This window comes from Thalassophryne amazonica, chromosome 13 (assembly GCF_902500255.1).
Source record: "Thalassophryne amazonica chromosome 13, fThaAma1.1, whole genome shotgun sequence".
Taxonomy (NCBI): Eukaryota; Metazoa; Chordata; class Actinopteri; order Batrachoidiformes; family Batrachoididae; genus Thalassophryne; species Thalassophryne amazonica.
The window spans coordinates 56,664,131-56,685,184 of NC_047115.1; the positions used below are offsets into that span (position 1 = coordinate 56,664,131).

The window sequence follows — 21,054 nt, forward strand, 5'->3', positions numbered from 1 at the left end:
TCTCCTCATTGAATAAACAGTTATTAGAAAATAACAACTTGTGTGGTTCATGCAGTTTCTGTTTATAAATATTATAAAAATAATTTTGCTGAAGATCTAAGGGTTTAACTCTCTGGGGCCAAAGCCATCGTATATGACGGTTGAGACCAAGCTTTAATAAATTATAAATAACTTTTTAATGATATGAGATAGAAACTTACTTTTTTTTGCTGAAACATTAACTCCGCGGACTTTTGAGCCACCGTCCACCATCTTTGTACTCCTCATAGAAGCTGTGTGATGACGTGAGCAATGTGAGTGTCCAATTAGAATTGGTTCACCGTCACATGGTTTTCCAAAATCCAGTTGTAGGGCAGATTCACCTCATTGTGATACACCAAAGATTGTTTTTAGGAGTGATGTGTTACTAGTTTATTATAGTTTGCTGTGTATTTCTGATTGTAAACCTTTAGTACACTTATAAAACACAGCTATAGCATATATATTTTGAAAGTACAGGTTGTCCTGAAAACAAAAAGACATAAAACTTGATTGTGGGATGCAGGGAGAGCTGTTAACAGCAATAATAAAACATTAATGCCAGGCGAGTGAACTGTCCAAAAAATGCCCTCGGACCCCAGAGGGTTTAACAACTGAATCTGAAACATGATGCGTGACACGACATGGACTAAGTCTCTTTGCCAAAGGGTATTCCGTGTGACGTCAGTGACCCTATGGCCTTGGCGGAGGTTTGCGCACTCCAAGTGCTTCTAGTTACGTTTGGTTTCTTTCAAGTCTTTGCGCGTCTTCTGATGTGTTAGCATGGCTTAAAACTGAAGCTAATAGAGGAGCACACCAGTGGCAAATTAAAAAATACTGATGCTTTGCCTTTTTTCCCCCACATATGCCCAAAGTCTCTTTCAAAGGGTGGCATGAGCGATCTAGTCTCACGGCAGTTCGTGATAGCATTATGAAAAGTACATTCGTCTATGGGTTCATGGCAGGGGCACGAAAGCAGAGTGCTTTTTGTGATGGGGGCATGAAATGTGGGGTGATGGGGGTCTGGGGGGTTATGGTTAGGTTTAGGGGAGGGGACACACTTCGGCTATGGTTAGAGTTAAGAGAAGGGGGAGGATTATAAATAGCAAAATAAAAAAAACTGTCACGAAAATGGGGTGCTTTTGTGACAAGCGCATGATAAAAACATGAGACTGGGCTGGCATGAGATAAAAGCATGTATAAATACTTGCCTGTCAATGAGGTTGTATTTTCTACATAATATTACAGTCTCCATCCAACCTGCTCACAGGACTGTGCACCCTTCACAGTGGTTGCTGGCTTTGAGGCAAACAAACTACTGTAAATGTGCATTTGATATACAACTGTTAGGAATTTTGACAATTTTGGTAGCATTGCCCAGCTGTATGTAACAGGTTAAGTGATGCTGGGGAATTCAGGAGTACGGAGGAATCTATGTGGGATATTACATAGGCAACAAAAAGTTGCTCTTTCGATTGATGTGGGGTATCAAAGATTCAAGATTCAAACAACTTTATTGATCCCTAAAAGGGCAATTCATGTCACAAACAATTACCTCAGACAAAAAAAATACAGCAATTGATCCACTATTATTACTAGTTGAATGCAATAATGGCACACATCAGAATTAAAACAACCGCACATGTACATTTGATTTTTATGTACGCTAAACTTTGAAAGAGTGATCTGAATTTAGGCAACGAGAGTATGGACTGTAGCAGCTTCCCGCGCAGCCAGCCAAGCTTGGAGGGGGGAGGAGTGGAATGGAGGCACTGCAGAAATGTGCCGCACAGCCTCCCGGGAGAGCGGAGGCCGGGTGGGGGGGGAGGTGTGCGTCATGTGTGCAGATGAGTTCGTATCAGTCTCTGTCTGTGTGTGCATAAAGTTTGGAATTGCCTTGACAACAGCAGACTGTAGGGGAGGGCAGATAAATAAGAGGGGAGCCGAATGCTTCACCAAGGCCATTGAAATCCTTGGCGGAAAAACGGACGGCATTTTGATCTTTGGTAGCTGATAAGACTCCCATGTTTTGGGTTAGGCAGAGAAACACAGAAATTCCATTACGGCTCCTCTGACCATCCAAATCCAATTCATGAGTATTCCGTCTTCGACATATTCCGTTTGCAAGTCAGACATTTGTTCCGGAGATTTTAGGTTGTAAAACAGTTACACCAATTTGGGTCAGTTTCAGGACAGATTTCTGAAACATACAACGGAACCTGCTAAATGAAATTAGTTTCCCAGAGACAGTAAAACATAATGAATCTGAAAGTACACCATATTCAACAACTGGCTTCCCCACATACTGCAGTATTTCTCATACTGCTCAAAATATATACATACTATATAAATTGTGCATGCTTTAAATGGCCCCAATGTAAAACCTCATGAGGCTCTCAGGTATCACTTAAGTTAATTTATGTGGCAATATAAAACCAGCAAAACAGAGTTGTGATGTTTTAAGCTCCACTTTAAGCAGTCACCCAGTCAAAAGTTAATGTAGAATGGCCTCTGTGGAACCACAATGTTTCAGTTTCCCAACCATTGCAAATTTCTGGTGCAGTAAGTGGAGGGTTAGTCAAGATTGGCTTGGATTTTTATATATTTCATTTCACTAAATATGGTTAAAAAGCTTTTGAGAATGTCAGCACTTAACTGCATTATAACAATTAAAAGAGCATTTTGTGTCTGAGTGGAATATTTATTTATAGTGGTTTATTTTTTCCAACATGTCATTTATTCATGTAGACTGACATGCATCCAAAAAGTTTATATGCATCCCAAAGTTGGATTTTCAATTAAGTAAATCTTGAAAATGAAAATTATGTGTTTTCTTTCACAATTACATGTACATAATTTTAAGTTTTCTGTAAAACAAAGAAAAAAATCAAAAGAATTGTTTTGCTTGTCTTCCTCCTTTCTAATGCATTGTGTAGAAGCACTTGATTTTTTTTTTTTCATCAGCGCATCAACATCAAGTCAAATTTAAAATGTTCAAGCATTCCTAATATTATTTTTAATCAAGCTTTGCTGTTCATCTTTTAATTTTCTGGATTTCTAATACTAGTGGACTGGCCGTAGGAAGTTTGTATTCCTATAGAAATTGGGAGCTAAAAAAATTCAATCAGAAAAGATCATCACCAGATCAATACTGCATAATAGTGCCAAATAGTACAACCAGATTGAATTCTAAATAAAGTGTTGTGAAATGCCATCACCAGAATGCAGCACTTTCAAATGCCACCAGTTGTAATATAAATAACAAACAATCATAACCAACAAATATATCTGGAAATACACAAAAACAGAGGTTTTGCAGGAAAGAGATGCCACAGAAGTCACAGTCTTGGAAGTACTAATATTACAAAGTCTAAATAAAGGTTTAATATCAAAATAAAAGGTTTTGAAAATTAATCCCCCAAAATTTTCATAATAAAAAGGATGGACATTATTGTGCCATGCGCCAGCCATATCCGAAAACTGAGGCGATCTGACAAACAGTCACAGAGATATGCAAGCCACATACCCAAACACAGACATGTCTTGTTTATAGATAGTGTTGTGCAAATGTTTTAGGCATCATAATTTTTTTAAACTACACCAAACAGGGACTGTCTACGTTATTAAAGAACAGAAGTGAAAAAGAAATGGCAGTCTTAACCCCTTAACGCTTATTGTCGCATATATGCTACAGTATTTGACTCAAATATGCAACATACCAAATTGATCAGTATGCCTGTTGTCGCAAATTTGCAACATACCATTATTATTATAACATTATAACATAAACTCATTACCAAAATACCAAAATTACTATTTATTTTATGTGTAAAAGTGAAATTAATAATCTCAACATTATTTACCATCTACTTAAAGGCAAAAAACACACACAAAACATTTTTTTATATACAGCTATATAAATTCAGGCATTAAGGGGTTAAAAAAACAATCTGAGGCACTCTGGTGTAAAAGGTAAACACATTTTAATAAAATTATACTTTTTATCAATGTCTGTTTTTTAGGCTACCATTTTTTTTTCACTTTCATTCTTAATAAGCTGGATAAGCATTGTTTTTTTCCCCCAATTTCTTGGTCTTATCTTTGAAGAACGCCTGATTTTTACAACTTTATAGTAAAAACTAACTCTAACCCAACTTCTTTTTTTTTTTACCCAGGGCAGCACTCCCTTTCCTTTATTCAACATGGAATTTTATGTGGATGTAGCATTTGATGATTTTTTTTTGTTGTTTTGTGTCAAAAGAAAAACATTTGCAAAGTCCAAGAATTCCTGTTCCAACGTAAGCCAAAAATGACTGCAACATGCATGCATACATATATGCATGTTTAAAAAATGAAATTTTCAAATGACAAAGTGCAGCTTTACTTTGTACCAATGACCATTGAATAATAAAAAAATATTCTGTATAAAACTGTACAGTCAAACAATTTGCCATGGCTTTGCAATTTTTCAATGAACAAATATGAAAACAAGAAACAACTGAAATATCACTATGATTAAAAAACCCACAAACTAAATATTTTGTGTTTGGAACAACTTGGTGCTGAGTTATCTTCTCTGAATGTCACGCACATGTTTGAATGGCAGAGAATTAACTGACAGTCATTTAGGTCAATTAAAATGGTGTAGTCTCCTTGTTCTTACTCAAAGGAGGTAGATATTATAAATGTTTGCTTCATTACTGTTCACGAGACATGCAACATGTAAAGAGAAATAATAGTGGTGGGCACAGCTAACCAAAAAGTTAGCTTTGATATCCATTAATACTTAAGTTATCTTTTATGATGCTAAACTGATAAACTGCTAAAAAATGTATCTTTATTACAGATAACTTGTAGTATTGATTCGGACGCGGTCACATCACATTACACTGTCGGCTTCTGATAAACCAGTTTCACTTTCACTTTTCGCTACTGGGTAAATTCAAGGATCACAAACACATACGAACGCACAAAAAAAATGAATGAATAAAAAAATAAAACCCCAAATACTGTCATCATCTTTCAAAAGCAGTAAAACACAGTGTTAGAAGTCATAGTTTATCTCGGTATTATCTACCGTCATTTATTATTAAAAAGCTGCTATTTTTTTCCCACACGCTTTGAACCCTGTAGCTTAACCAACCGAAATATGTCTATTAATGCATTGATTGGCAGATACAAGACACATAGTAAATATAAATTCTTACCTGTTAGTTTCAGTGAGATTCATCTGAAGAAATAATCCACATAAAGCATCCTTTCTAAAAAAAAAAATCCAAAACAGTGTCTAAACAGTGAAGAAAAGTCCCTCCCTCTGTACACAGCTGCACCATGAGAGCACCTCTCCCCCACCGAGTCTTGGAGATTAATATACAGTCAGCCACAAAGAAATAAAATAAAATAATGTTAAAATTAGTCTGTTTTGTTTTTGTGTCGAGCAGACGATAACACTCACTGTAACGTCCAAAGTGAACCGAAACTACACTACCCACAATGCTCCCTACGTCGACTGGCCAATCACATTTTGTGCTTAATAATGACATCATCAGCAAGTGACAGGCATCCAGTCTGCCACAAACACACAACAGATGGACTAAAATGTTTGATTTTAGGTTTTACAAACTTTTTTGACTGTTAAACTTTGCTCAATTTTCCAGCAAAAAAAAAAAAAAAAAAAAAATGTTAGACTGAAAGTTATCAGAATTAAATTTATCAGAAGATAATTGGTCCGATGATGGTTTTAAAACTTATCTGAAAAGTTAATCTGCTATCAAAAACATTAGCTTCGATGGTTATCGGATTAGCTGAACTGTGCCCACCACTGGAAATAATGTGCCCAGCGTGTCAACTGTTGGATTAGTGATAGACTACAGAGTAAAATACAATTTATGTCAGTAGACATTTATAATGTTCCATAGATACATATTGTATATCACAAAGCCTTACATGGAATCTCATTAACCTTTATCTCATTCTAACCAGTAAGAGAATGACAATTTCAAGGTGAAACCTAAGACGAAAAAAACGCTAAAAAGACAGACTGTGCTCAAAATGAACTGACTGGAAAAAAAAAAAAGGTGTTTGAAGCCTTGCGTTTTACTGAATTAGATTTCATTGTTGCATTATTTTTCAGAGTTTAATGGACGTTAAATAGACTGAAAACACTGGCACAGGACTATTTCGGCAGCAGGCTGCACATCAACGTCCTGTTGTTTCTTTTGGTGTGGATTTGCTATCACAGACTCGAGGCTCTGTTTCAGCAGCGTGACAACTGGAAGTCAGAGTGATAACTCCCATCTGCCCTGACCATGTTCTGCAAACTGCCTTAGAGTAAATACGAGTGTTGTGTTGTCACAGCTCAACTGCAGACAGGATGCACTGACTTGCAAAAAGTCTGGAAGAAAGCCTGAAATACACTTAAAAAAAAATGTGGGAGATGATTAATGGGTTCCAGACACAGAAAAAGCATTACACAGTAAGAATTTTTGACTACACACCAAAAGTGACGGCTCAGATTACTTTAAATGTGATGTATCCGTTGTACATTTGGCAGCAGTTTTCAACAGAAAAAGCAATAACGGACTTCATTTGCTCAGTTGATATGGTTAAACCTTCCTTCAAATTAAGACTGTGCTTTCCGGAATATCTGAAATACATGTGTGAGGAGCTAAAGCATTTTAATGTAAACATGTTCCATGCATGCTGCGGCATTCTGTATATCTGCACTATGAGATTTTGCTGATCATACTGTTACAGCCTGATGTTTACAATGGCAGAAAATCAGAAAAGAGCATTCATGTATTTCCAGAAATATTCAGATCTTTCAGCTTAAATTTGTCTACGTCACCTAAAAGTACCTACATCACCTATTTTTAACTAGACAAGCTACTGTATACAATTGCATTAACTGTATTCATCAGTGTTGGAAAATCCTTGGCAACTCTGCTGTAAAATGTAGTGGGTGTATATAGATCAAGAGATGGAGTCCATCTCCGCCCATTTGTTAAAGACTTTCCAAAGGAAAACAAAAATGCATTCAGTTTCATTCAAGAAAAATGCATACATGATCAGAAGGTATCAAATGAAAAACTGAAAAAAAGGGTACATTGAAAAGCTTGTGTTTAACATCCAGAGAGTGCCGCCTAATGAGGATTTTCTGCAGAACTCTGAAAACTACCTGCAGTTGAAACCACGTTTATTTTTCATAGTCAAAATTGGCTGCATGAATATTCAATTTCCATTTTCACTCAAAAAAAAAATCTGTGAACTCAAAAATAATTTGTCATGTTGTAGCAAATACACTGTCAAACCATTTTTTTATTTAAAAATATATGTTACCAGTCTCAGATGAAGAAAAACACTCTGAAGCCATGCTCCTGTCCCTGATCAATTTCTCAGATGCAGCCAATGGTTTCCAACCCAAAAGCTGTTCAAAAACTACCAAAACTCCTCAGAATGTTATATTAATATTTTGTTCAGTATTTTAGCTGTCTGTGTTCCTTAGACTAGTGTGCCATAACAACCAATGCATACATTAAAAAAAAAAAAAATCCTTTAGCAATAAAATACAGCAGCCAATCACATCTACTGCTCACAGTGAGCTATTATGAAGCCATTTGATGACATCATGTAGCCTGGCGTATGGTATGGTACTCCAGGGATTTGTTTGAAAATAGCTTTAAAAAGTATTTTTAAAAACCCACCAGATGGACCCAAACCAGCCCAATGCTATTTTTCCTCACAAAATTAAATTACACTCAACAAAAATATAAACGCAACACTTCTGGTTTTGCTCCCATTTTGTATGAGATGAACTCAAAGATCTAAAACTTTGTCCACATACACAATATCACCATTTCCCTCAAATATTGTTCACAAACCAGTCTAAATCTGTGATAGTGAGCACTTCTCCTTTGCTGAGATAATCCATCCCACCTCACAGGTGTGCCATATCAAGATGCTGATTAGACACCATGATTAGTGCACAGGTGTGCCTTAGACTGCCCACAATAAAAGGCCACTCTGAAAGGTGCAGTTTTGTTTTATTGGGGGGGGGAATACCAGTCAGTATCTGGTGTGACCACCATTTGCCTCATGCAGTGCAACACATCTCCTTCGCATAGAGTTGAAGAGAACACCTCTCCAACGTGCCAAATGCCAGCGAATGTGAGCATTTGCCCACTCAAGTCGGTTACAACGACGAACTGGAGTCAGGTCGAGACCCCGATGAGGACGACAAGCATGCAGATGAGCTTCCCTGAGACGGTTTCTGACAGTTTGTGCAGAAATTCTTTGGTTATGCAAACCGATTGTTTCAGCAGCTGTCCGAGTGGCTGGTCTCAGACGATCTTGGAGGTGAACATGCTGGATGTGGAGGTCCTGGGCTGGTATGGTTACACGTGGTCTGCGGTTGTGAGGCTGGTTGGATGTACTGCCAAATTCTCTGAAACGCCTTTGGAGACGGCTTATGGTAGAGAAATGAACATTCGGTACACGAGCAACAGCTCTGGTTGACATTCCTGCTGTCAGCATGCCACTTGCACGCGCCCTCAAATCTTGCAACATCTGTGGCATTGTGCTGTGTGATAAAACGGCACCTTTCAGAGTGGCCTTTTATTGTGGGCAGTCTAAGGCACACCTGTGCACTAATCATGGTGTGTAATCAGCATCTTGATATGGCACACCTGTGAGGTGGGATGGATTATCTCAGCAAAGGAGAAGTGCTCACTATCACAGATTTAGACTGGTTTGTGAACAATATTTGAGGGAAATGGTGATATTGTGTATGTGGAAAAAGTTTTAGATCTTTGAGTTCATCTCATACAAAATGGGAGCAAAACCAAAAGTGTTGCATTTATATTTTTGTTGAGTATAAACCACCCAGTGTAGCAATACTGCCCAATCTGGCAACAGTGTGTAACTCATCCCCTGAGGGGCGGTAACTCACAGTCCTGGTTATCAATTAATTTATTCCAAGCCCCACTGATATTTGCAACAATTACTTACTCAATTCTTTTCCTCTCCCTTTTAGAAAGAAACTTACCATTTTTTCTGTGCCGTCAAAGACTTTGCCATTATTCTGGTATATAGAATAATATGCGCTGCCATTTTATTGGTATATAGAATAATATGCTCTGCCAAGGAGCAATGCACTACTCTGAATGATGTGTGACTCAGCTGTACAGTAACAATTGTGTTGAGTCTTTTACAGGATAATTCAAACATTGCAGTCATTGTAACTCACCCAATGAGATAAACTCATTTAAACTGTAATTTTGATGTACCAGATCAACCTAAAAAAACATCTTAATTTGTTTAACCAATCTAATATACTATTGACCTGACTGCTACCTGTTGGATGGTTACTGTCAAGGAACCGGACCCAAAAAGGCTGGACACAAATGTCAGACTCACACAAAAGCATAGTGTAAAAAGGATTTTAATGAAGAGCCAGAAAAAGGTCAGTACACAAGTAAGCAAGTCAAAATCAGCAACAGTATCCAAAACATGAGACAAGGTCAAAAACAGGCAAAAAAAAAAAAAACAACAGACAAGAGAGTGCAGTAAAAAAAAAACAAGCAAATCAGACACAAAGGAAACCTTAACATGAGCACATTGAAAATACATGAATCCCCACATGACAGGTTACTGGATGCTGCATTGCTGATGGAATAGGATCAGGTGTGGTTATAAGTGAGACAGACCATTTCTGCATGGAAATATACTAAATCAATCAACATTTATTTCTATAGCCGTTTACAGCAGTTAGATGGTGTCAAAAATGATTTACAGTAAAATCAAAGATCAAGAATTCACAAAAATAAAATAAACATACAAGAGAGAAAACTGACCAACCTTTAGTCAAAAAGTGATTAATGACCCTGTCAGCCAATCAGAATCGACTACGTCACTAAGCCCCGCCCCCTTATGACATCACAGCCAATCAGAATCGATGATGTCACTATGTCCCGCCCCTAAGCCCCACCCCTAAGCCCTCCCCTAATCCGCCTCTTATGACATCACATCCAATCAGAATCGATGACGTCACTATGTCCCACCCCTAAACCCCGCCCCTAGTCCCGCCTCCGAGCCCCCGCCCCTTATGACGTCACATCCAATCAGAGTCGATGACGTCAGTATGTCCCGCCCCTAAGCCCCGCCCCTGGCTCCTCCCCTAGTTCTGCCCCTGGCTCCTCCCCTAGCCCCACCCCCAAGCTCCTCCCCTAACCCCGCCCAAGCACCGCCTCCAAGCCATACCTCCCCTCCCACCCAGGGTCTAATATTTTAATGTTATTTTATTTCATGAATTAAAGAATGATTAAAAATACCTAGATCTTTTTAATGTATTAAAGAATTAACTAATTCTGAAATAATTAAACATAAATCAGTGTCTATTATTTAATGCCCCTTTAATATTTTTAATTCTTAAATTATTACGTTTCCTTTTCTGTTTTTTAATTCGTAAATTAAAGAAGGGAAACAAATAGCCGTCTCTCGGCTGTAAGTCTTTGCAGCAAGACGGTCAAATACCCACGCATAGAGCTGCTCGCGGAAACATGACCCCACGGCTGTAAAACCTGTTGCAGACGCTAGCTGTGTCTGTGTGTGTGCGTGTGTGTGTGTGTGTGTGTGTGTGCGTGTGTGTGTGTGTGTGTGTGTGTGTGTGTGTGTGTGTGTGTGTGTGTGTGTGGCGGGCCACCCGCTGAGCGGAGATGCTGCCCCGAGGTGATGAACCCGAACAATCAACAAAGCTCCTTCTCACTCACGCCAAATGATGTTTTCTTTTAAGATATTAGCCGATCAATCATGGGGCGCGAGCCGATCGATCATGGGGCGCGGGACACCCGCTGAGCCGAGATGCTGCCCCGAGGTGATGAACCCGGACAATCAACAAAGCTCCTTCTCACTCACGCCAAATGATGTTTTCTTTTAAGATGTTAGCCGATCGATCATGGTGTGCGAGCCGATCGATCATGGTGCGCGGGACATCCGCTGAGCGGAGATGCTGCCCCGAGGTGATGAACCTGAAAAAATCAACAAACTTCGGTCTCACTCACGCCAAACGGTGTTTTTAGAGCAAAAGGTGAGGAATTACGCCCCGCGGACGAAGAAGGGTTTAAAAATCCCCTTTCCGACGACAGAGTGACATACAGCATTCACCATGGCGAGACGAACTCCGATCCTCCGCTACATCTGCGAGACCCCGGTTAACATCACCATGACAACAGAAGGCTCGCTCGCTCCAAAAAAAAGCGAGGATGTACGTCAGCCGTCTGAGCCAGCCGATACCGGAGGAAGATCTGACGTACAGCCTGGAGGGGCACGAACGTTTAACTTACACGTTCGACCCGTATTATGCCCAAGTAAGTTTCTTCACTCTGGCCGAGGGTGAGACTGCCACTAGAGGAACCCCACGGGTGGCGCTTACTTCCGCCGATTGGGGTGTCTTCTCCGCGGCGGCGGGCTCGATGATTCGCGACACGGTCAACCCTGAACCTCCAGGAGATCGGACGCCGGAAAAGAAGAAAACACGCTTCCAACTCACCTGGCTCAGCACCCAGGGGCCGCGCTATAGGGTGATATTTCAGCGTGGACCTCCTGACACTGTCTCTGAGGGTGAAATTAAGTTGGAGCGGCTTAGTGCCAGCGGCCACGTCAGAAGCGTCACAGCTGCGGCTGAGAGCTGGCATGAGATGTTCAACACCTGCAACGACAGGATTACGGGCCTCTTTACAAGGTGCCTGGCCTAGAGGGACGTTATCGAAGTCCGAAAAAACTTGGCCCCTCTTTTTACTTAAAAAAAATAAAAAAAATAAAAAAAATAAAATAAAATAAACAGAAAAAAAAAAAAACTCTGACGTAGCTCCTCCCCGCATGCACGGGGGTTTCTATAAAAACCAGGGGACCACACCTCATTCAAGCATCGGACGACGAAACCAGCATGAGCTCCTCAACCTCTCCCATTGCAGCGGCCGACGACATCGCTTGTGACTGCGCGCTCGACTGTGGAAGAGACCTGCCGTCCCTGAGCCAGGCTTCACGGACCCGCGGCGGGTACGAGAGCCCGTGGGGAGTTCAGCTCGAGTGGCAGTCTCACCCTCGGCCAGAGTGAAGAAACTTACTTGGGCATAATACGGGTCGAACGTGTAAGTTAAACGTTCGTGCCCCTCCAGGCTGTACGTCAGATCTTCCTCCGGTATCGGCTGGCTCAGACGGCTGACGTACATCCTCGCTTTTTTTGGAGCGAGCGAGCCTTCTGTTGTCATGGTGATGTTAACCGGGGTCTCGCAGATGTAGCGGAGGATCAAAGTTCGTCTCGCCATGGTGAATGCTGTATGTCACTCTGTCGTCGGAAAGGGGATTTTTAAACCCTTCTTCGTCCGCAGGGCGTAATTCCTCACCTTTTGCTCTAAAAACACCGTTTGGCGTGAGTGAGACCGAAGTTTGTTGATTTTTTCGGGTTCATCACCTCGGGGCAGCATCTCCGCTCAGCGGATGTCCCGCGCACCATGATCGATCGGCTCGCACACCATGATCGATCGGCTAATATCTTAAAAGAAAACATCATTTGGCGTGAGTGAGAAGGAGCTTTGTTGATTGTCCGGGTTCATCACCTCGGGGCAGCATCTCGGCTCAGCGGGTGTCCCGCGCCCCATGATCGATCGGCTCGCGCCCCATGATCGATCGGCTAATATCTTAAAAGAAAACATCATTTGGCGTGAGTGAGAAGGAGCTTTGTTGATTGTTCGGGTTCATCACCTCGGGGCAGCATCTCCGCTCAGCGGGTGTCCCGCCACACACACACACACACACACACACACACACACACACACACACACGCGAGCACACACACACACACACGCACACACACAGACACAGCTAGCGTCTGCAACAGGTTTTACAGCCGTGGGGTCATGTTTCCGCGAGCAGCTCTATGCGTGGGTATTTGACCATCTTGCTGCAAAGACTTACAGCCGAGAGACGGCTATTTGTTTCCCTTCTTTAATTTACGAATTAAAAAACAGAAAAGGAAACGTAATAATTTAAGAATTAAAAATATTAAAGGGGCATTAAATAATAGACACTGATTTATGTTTAATTATTTCAGAATTAGTTAATTCTTTAATACATTAAAAAGATCTAGGTATTTTTAATCATTCTTTAATTCATGAAATAAAATGACATTAAAATATTAGACCCTGGGTGGGAGGGGAGGTATGACTTGGAGGCGGTGCTTGGGCGGGGTTAGGGGAGGAGCTTGGGGGTGGGGCTAGGGGAGGAGCCAGGGGCGGAACTAGGGGAGGAGCCGGGGGTGGGGCTTAGGGGCGGGACATACTGACATCATCGACTCTGATTGGATGTGATGTCATAAGGGGCGGGGGCTCGGAGGCGGGACTAGGGGCAGGGCTTAGGGGTGGGACATAGTGACGTCACCGATTCTGATTGGATGTGACATCATAAGGGACGGGATTAGAGGAGGGGTTAGGGGCGGGGCTTAGGGGCGGGACATAGTGACGTCATTGATTCTGATTGGCTGTGATGTCATAAGGGGGCGGTGCTTAGTGACGTAGTCGATTCTGATTGGCTGACAGGGTCATTAATCACTTTTTGACTAAAGGTTGGTCAGTTTTCTCTCTCATACAGTAGAGTTATAAAGGTATTAAAAGCCTGTTTAAATAAATAAGTCTTGAGATATGATTTAAAACGTACTGCATCAGAAATAGTGCATAAAGCAGGAGGTAACTCGTTCCACAGTTTTGGTTCAGCTACCACAAAATCATGAACACCCCAGAATTTGTATTTTGACATCAGAACATCAAAGTAAAGTTGACCGGACAAACAAACATTAAAATCTTAAAAATCCATTCTAAAATGAAGTGGAAACCAATGAAGTGAGTAAAGTACAGGCATAATATGCTCCCATCTGGAAGTGTTTGTTAAAAGACAAGCAGCAGCATTTTGCACAAGTTGGAGGTGTGCAAGAGAAGAATGGTTAACACCAGCATAACAGTAATCAAATCTGGAGCTGATGAAAGCATAAATGGCCATCTGAAGATCATGTCAACTGAGAAATTGCTTTACTTTAGCCACAAGACGTTACTGGGAAAAACTTTCTTTGACAGAGTTTATCTGTTGATCAAACCTCAAACAGCTGTCAAATATCATCCCCAAATCCTTAACAGCTGGTTTTAAATCATAATTAATCAGAACACAAAAGTTGGACAGTACAGCATTTCGCATGCCAGAAGGTCCAAACACAATGATTTCTGTTTTACCATTATTCAGGTAAAGGAAATTTTGGGACAGCCACTGCTTTACATCAGGAAGGCAACTAAAAAATGAAGTCAAAATATCGCTTCCATTTGTCCTCATAGGCAGATAGATTTGCAGATCATCTGCATAACAATGAAAGCACACATTGTGCTCGGCTATAATTGACCCCAACAGCAACATGTACAATGAAAATAGAATCAGAGAAGTAAACTGTTACTTTGTGATTGTCTCACAGCAGTTATGTTTTAAAACTCAAATAACATTGTCATACCGGCACACAAACCCCACAGGAAGATTTTGTATTGAATTAGCTACAAAATAAAGGGAGAGAGAGGGTCAAGTGAGGTGTGTAGTGAATGGAGTCCACAATATAGACAATCCATTTTCTACAAAGAAATGCACTAAATCTTTGAAATAAAATGAGTGGTTTTTCAGTATTTCATTTCAGTTATGTTGTAAAATTTAAATAATAAGCTCTGAAGTCCACACAACAATATACAAAGGATTTTATAGCAATGTATCCACAGTAGACATGGTTTCTTTCACTCTGCATCTCCCTCAACATATGTATGGTTATTTTTACTTCCAAAAGTTCAGTCTTATGGCCACCATACCCACAACTGCTTGGACTGTATGTGTGTGTGTGTATATATATATATATATATACTCAACAAAAATATAAACGCAACACTTTTGGTTTTGCTCCCATTTTGTATGAGATGAACTCAAAGATCTAAAACTTTTTCCACATACACAATATCACCATTTCCCTCAAATATTGTTCACAAACCAGTCTAAATCTGTGATATTGAGCACTTCTCCTTTGCTGAGATAATCCATCCCACCTCACAGGTGTGCCATATCAAGATGCTGATTAGACACCATGATTATTGCACAGGTGTGCCTTAGACTGCCCACAATAAAAGGCCACTCTGAAAGGTGCAGTTTTATCACACAGCACAATGCCACAGATGTCGCAAGATTTGAGGGAGCGTGCAGTTGGCATGCTGACAGCAGGAATGTCAACCAGAGCTGTTGCTCGTGTATTGAATGTTCATGTCTCTACCATAAGCCGTCTCCAAAGTCGTTTCAGAGAATTTGGCAGTACATCCAACCAGCCTCACAACCGCATACCACGTGTAACCACACCAGCCCAGGACCTCCACATCCAGCATGTTCACCTCCAAGATCGTCTGAGACCAGCCACTCGGACAGCTGCTGAAACAATCGGTTTGCATAACCAAAGAATTTCTGCACAAACTGTCAGAAACCGTCTCAAGGAAGCTCATCTGCATGCTCGTCGTCCTCATCGGGGTCTCGACCTGACTCCAGTTTGTCGTCGTAACCGACTTGAGTGGGCAAATGCTCACATTCGCTGGCGTTTGGCACGTTGGAGAGGTGTTCTCTTCACGGATGATGCGAAGGAGATGTGTTGCACTGCACGAGGCAAATGGTGGTCACACCAGATACTGACTGGTATCCCCCCCAATAAAACAAAACTGCACCTTTCAGAGTGGCCTTTTATTGGGGGCAGTCTAAGGCACAACTGTGCACTAATCATGGTGTCTAATCAGCATCTTGGTATGGCACACCTGTGAGGTGGGATGGATTATCTCAGCAAAGGAGAAGTGCTCACTATCACAGATTTCGACTGGTTTGTGAACAATATTTGAGGGAAATGGTGATATTGTGTATGTGGAAAAAGTTTTAGATCTTTGAGTTCATCTCATACAAAATGGGAGCAAAACCAAAAGTGTTGCGTTTATATTTTTGTTGAGTATATATATACGAGGTCTCTTAGATAATAAACCGACCCTTTTATTTTTTTTTTTAACTATATGGATTTGAATGACATGCGATTACACCAATCATGCTTGAACCCTCGTGCGCATGCGTGAGTTTTTTCACGCGTGTCGGTGACGTCATTTCCCTGTGGGCAGGCCTTGAGTGAGATGTGGTCCCGCCCTCTCGGCTGAATTCCTTTGTTTCACACGCTGCTCGAGACGGCGCACGTTGCTTTATCAAAATTTTTTCTGGACCTGTGAGGAATATCCGAGTGGACACTATTCGAGAAATTAAGCTGGTTTTCTGTGAAAAGTTTAACGGCTGATGAGAGATTATGGGATGTTTCTGTCGGTGTAAGGACTTCCCACGGAGCGGGACGTCGCGCAGCGCTTCCAGGCGCCGGCGTCGGCGTGTTTCGAGCTGAAATCATTCTAATTTAAGGCTTAATTCACCCAGGACATCGTGAGAGAACAGAGAAGATTCAGAAGAGGCCGGCATGAGGAATTTATGCGGACATTCCACTGTTTAAGGACATTTTTTTAATGAAAGACGTACGCGCAAATTCGCCGAGTCGTTTCCGTGACGACTCGGCAAATCTGTGTGCGCCGCGACAGGAAAAACACCTCCGTGTTGAAAACCATTTGTAGAATTCAGGCGGCTTTTAATGGCTTTCAACAAGTGAGTAACTGAGAAATTGTTTAACAGCTTGGGCATGTTCCAACTTGCCCGTTAAGATTTCCAACGGAGGTGTTTTTCCTGCCGCGACCCCCCGCGGTCGGGTCCAGCCCGACATGCGACTCTGCCCGCACGTTCTTTCATTACAAAATGACCGTTAACAATGGAATGTCCGAATAAACTCCTCATGCCGACTTCTTCTGAAAGTTCTCTGTTCTCTGCCGAGTTACTGCGTCAACAGAGCCTGAAATGTGGAAGTTTTCAACTTGAAACGGCGAGACGCTGCCGCCTCGAAGCGCAGATCGCCGTCAGGCGCCGTGGACCGTCCTTAAAGCGACACTACCAGACCAAAATCTCTCATCAGCCGTTAAAATTTTTACCGAAAACCAGCTGAATTTATTGAATGGTGTCCACTCAGTTGTGCCTTACAGTTTTGAAAAAATTTTGATCAAACAAAGCAACAGTCTCTGAGCCATTCCTAAACAATGAAAAAAATCGACGAGCGGGTGGACGACTCCTCACTCAAAGACTGCCCACAGGCGAATGACGTAACCGACAGGCGTGAAAAAACTCTCGCATGCCCACGAGGGTTCAAGCATGTCTGATGTAATCACACGTGATTCAAATCCATATGGTTTTTGAAAAAAATAATAAGGTCGGATACTTTTCTAATAGACCTCGTATATATATGTACATATATATACATATATATATATATATATATATATATATAAATATATATGTACATATGTATATATATGTACATATATATACATATATGTACATATATATGTATGTACATATATATACATATATATATATGTATATATGTATACATATGTATATATGTATGTATATATATATATATATATATATATATATATATATACATACATACACACACACACACACACACATAGTTGTGGGCACAGCTAACCAAAAAGTTTGCTTCAATAACTGGCAGTCATCTAACCGAAAAGTTATCTTTTTAACGCTAAACTGATAAACTGTCAAAAACTTATCAGAAGCTACAGATAACCAACAACTTTCAATTTTGCCTCAGATACACTCAGCTATTAAGGAAGCTGATTTTGAGTTTAAACACCACCAAAGCTTCTAATAAAACCAATGCCAATGGCAATGACAAACCCAAACAGCCAATAAGCCAGCACTTGTCTTTGTGTACTCTGCTCCCTGCTGTAGGAAAACACCATTTATCAGGATAGGACACAGTGGTCCAGCGATGAGGCAGAGGTCTTGAAATGGAAAGCAGGTTTGAATTATGGTTTTGCTTTAAAAAGAAAATTATTCCAGATAGAAGAACTACATTAATGTAAACTCTTAAAATGTACAAAGTGATATATAACACATATCGGTTAAATTTAAAATAATGCTTTGAACATTAACACACAGATGCCCAGAGGGGATTATGGGTAACTAAGCCTCCACTCATACTGATTGGTTGATTCATTCATTCTATGTAAAAACCAACACAAGTGAATCAATGTAACATGTGTTGGTGTTTACAAATAAATGTGCTTTTGTAAAATATGTCATGTTTTTTTTCATTTGTATGAAAAAAGGAAGAAATTTTCAAGATCCCGCAAGACAGCGCCTCAGTGCACGCGTGATGACATCACAACTCTATCCGGTTAGGGAGACAAGGCTTCTTTCAATAACAAGAACTGTCAAAAAACTTTCTTGTGTGTGGTTGGAATTGTGTGGCAATAGGAATCGCCTTTTGAATGCTTGAATAATGATGTCAGTCAACCTGGGTTTCTTCTGGCATTTTTACATAAAACAAACACAATAACAACGTCTATAAACCCAGAGAATATATTCACAAGAGTTTTAGGCACAATATACAAAGAGTTTAATGCTGCTGTCCATGTGGAGCCTAATCAGAGTGTCTCAAATGCATTTCTCTTGTCGTGAACTTTTACCCAGAATGCACTGCGCACACACCATGTCCACACTAAAACCTTTAAAATTAGTCCAATACTTTAAAACTAAAACATCCATCTGATATTTTCACTTTATAAAACTTCAGACGTGACGTTAATTTAAATAACTTGTCCGAAATTAGCAGGGTTAAAATTTTAAGCACAAGTTAAAACTGTATACCTCTGGATGACTTAGGTGATATTGCCAGCGTATCACTGTGGAGTCAAAAAGAATGAGCTTTTTTCTTTTCTATGACCAGCTCTCCTTTGCTAGAACTAGCTTTTCTCTGTTTGTAGAGGATAGAACTGTGCATCTACAACATAAAGCTACGCCTGCAAAAATGTTAGCGAACTAAAAATTATCGGACCAAAACTTATGTGAAGATAATTGGTCTGATGATGGTTTTCAAACTTACCTGAAAAGCTAATCTGATAATAAAAACATTATCTTTGATAATTAGCGGATTAGTGGAACTGTGCCCACCACTGTATATACACATCCATTTTCTATACCTGCTTAAGGGTCACGAGGGGCCCCACGTGACCCTTAATTAACTTAATTGGAGTAAGTATCTCAGCAATCTTAGAGTGAGAGGCTATATATATATAGACAGGCTGGCGTCCTGTCCTGGGTGTACCCTCGCCTGGCGCTCTATGTCTGCCTGGATATGCTCCAGCCCCCCACAGACAATGCCCCGTAATAACAATGTGGCATTTTCAGTGGCAGGAACCGGGAGACTAGTCAGGATTGAGGGAAAGATGAATGCAGCAATGTACAGAGACATCCTGGATGATACCCTGCTCCAGAGCGCTCTTGACCACAGACTGGGGTGACGGTTCATATTTCAGCAGGACAGTGACCCTAAATACACAGCCAAGATATCAAAGAAGTGGCTTCAGAACATGTCCTTGAGTGGCCCAGCCACAGGTCAGACCTGAATCCAATTGAACATCTCTGGAAAGATCTGAAAATGTCTGTGCACCGACACTCCCCATCCCACCTGATGGAGCTTGAGAGGTTCTGCAAAGAGGAATTTACAAAACTGCCCAAAGTTTGTGACGTCATATTCAAGAAGACGTGAGGCTATAATTGCTGCCAAAGGTGCATCAACAAAGTACTGGCATTGGGGTGAATGTGAGGCATAATTGTAAAGCACTTTGAGCATCTGATGCAGATGGAAAAGCGCTATATAAGTGCAGTCCATTTACCATTTATGTACTTGTGATTTCTTAGGGTTTTTTTTAAATAAATTTAAAAAAAGTGTTTTCATGTTGTCATTATGGGGTGTGAGTGGAATTTTTAGGGAAAAAATTAATTTATTCCATTTTGGAATAAGGCTGTAACATAAAATATGGAAAAAGTGAAGCGCTGTGAATACTTTTTGGAGTAGTACTTTCTGTAAGTCCCTTCGGCTGCTCCTTTGTTTGCAAAGGAGCAAATCTGAGGTGGAGCTGCATGCTGAATTGGCACAGGTTTTATATGTGTGTGTGTGTGTGTGTGTGTGTGTATATATATATATATATATATATATATATATATATATATATATATATATATATATATACATACATATATATACACAGGGTGGACCAAAAAATGTTACCACTTTTTGATTGTACACAAGTTTTTGAAATGAGAACTTATTTGAAAATTTTATTTACAGACTTGTAACAGAAGCATCAAATTAGCATTTGATACCACTGGTTTCCCACTTTTTCTCTTGTTTTCCACACAGTTCAATAATTGATGACATATTCAATCCACGCTCATCTTCTTTGGATTACAGCTGCAACACGCACATTGAAGTTTGTGATGACATTGCCACACATGTCAAGATGGATTAATCCCCCAGATTGCTGCCAGCATGCAGCTGAGTACCTTGCATAGCAGCGCCCTGACATTGGTGTGTGTGCGTGGGTGAATGTGAGGCATAACCATAAAGCGCATTCAGTGTCTGCATTAGATGGATTAAAAAAGAGAATTCAAATGCACTCCCTTTATTAAAGTTTGGGATTAATTTAGCAGTACTTTTCAAGAATAACATCACATTGCTGCAATAATTATATTCAGAGTAACGGTTGCATCATGTTGTACCATGTTTTTTAAAACCCTGGTACTCCCCCAGTAAACTCCTGCATAAACGATCAGTAAACATCTGATTTATTATCATTCATACCCCACCTACACTATGTTATGAATTCCAACCAGCACAAGAGTTGTATGCGCCTTTATCTGTGCTGCATAAACTCCCACAACTACTCATAAATTCTTCAAATGCCACAGATTTGGCAGCATTAGCATTCAAGCTCTCATTCAACTTTCTTCAGCTTTCCCCATTAAATAAAAATGACATGAAAC

The 21,054-nt window shown here is 40.4% G+C and overlaps 1 protein-coding gene across 12 annotated transcripts in view; it reads left to right on the forward strand.

Annotated features, from left to right (window-relative positions):
- Nucleotides 1-21,054, forward strand: part of adgrb3 (adhesion G protein-coupled receptor B3) — a 463,324-nt gene that overhangs the window by 56,072 nt on the left and 386,198 nt on the right. The window lies entirely within an intron of this gene.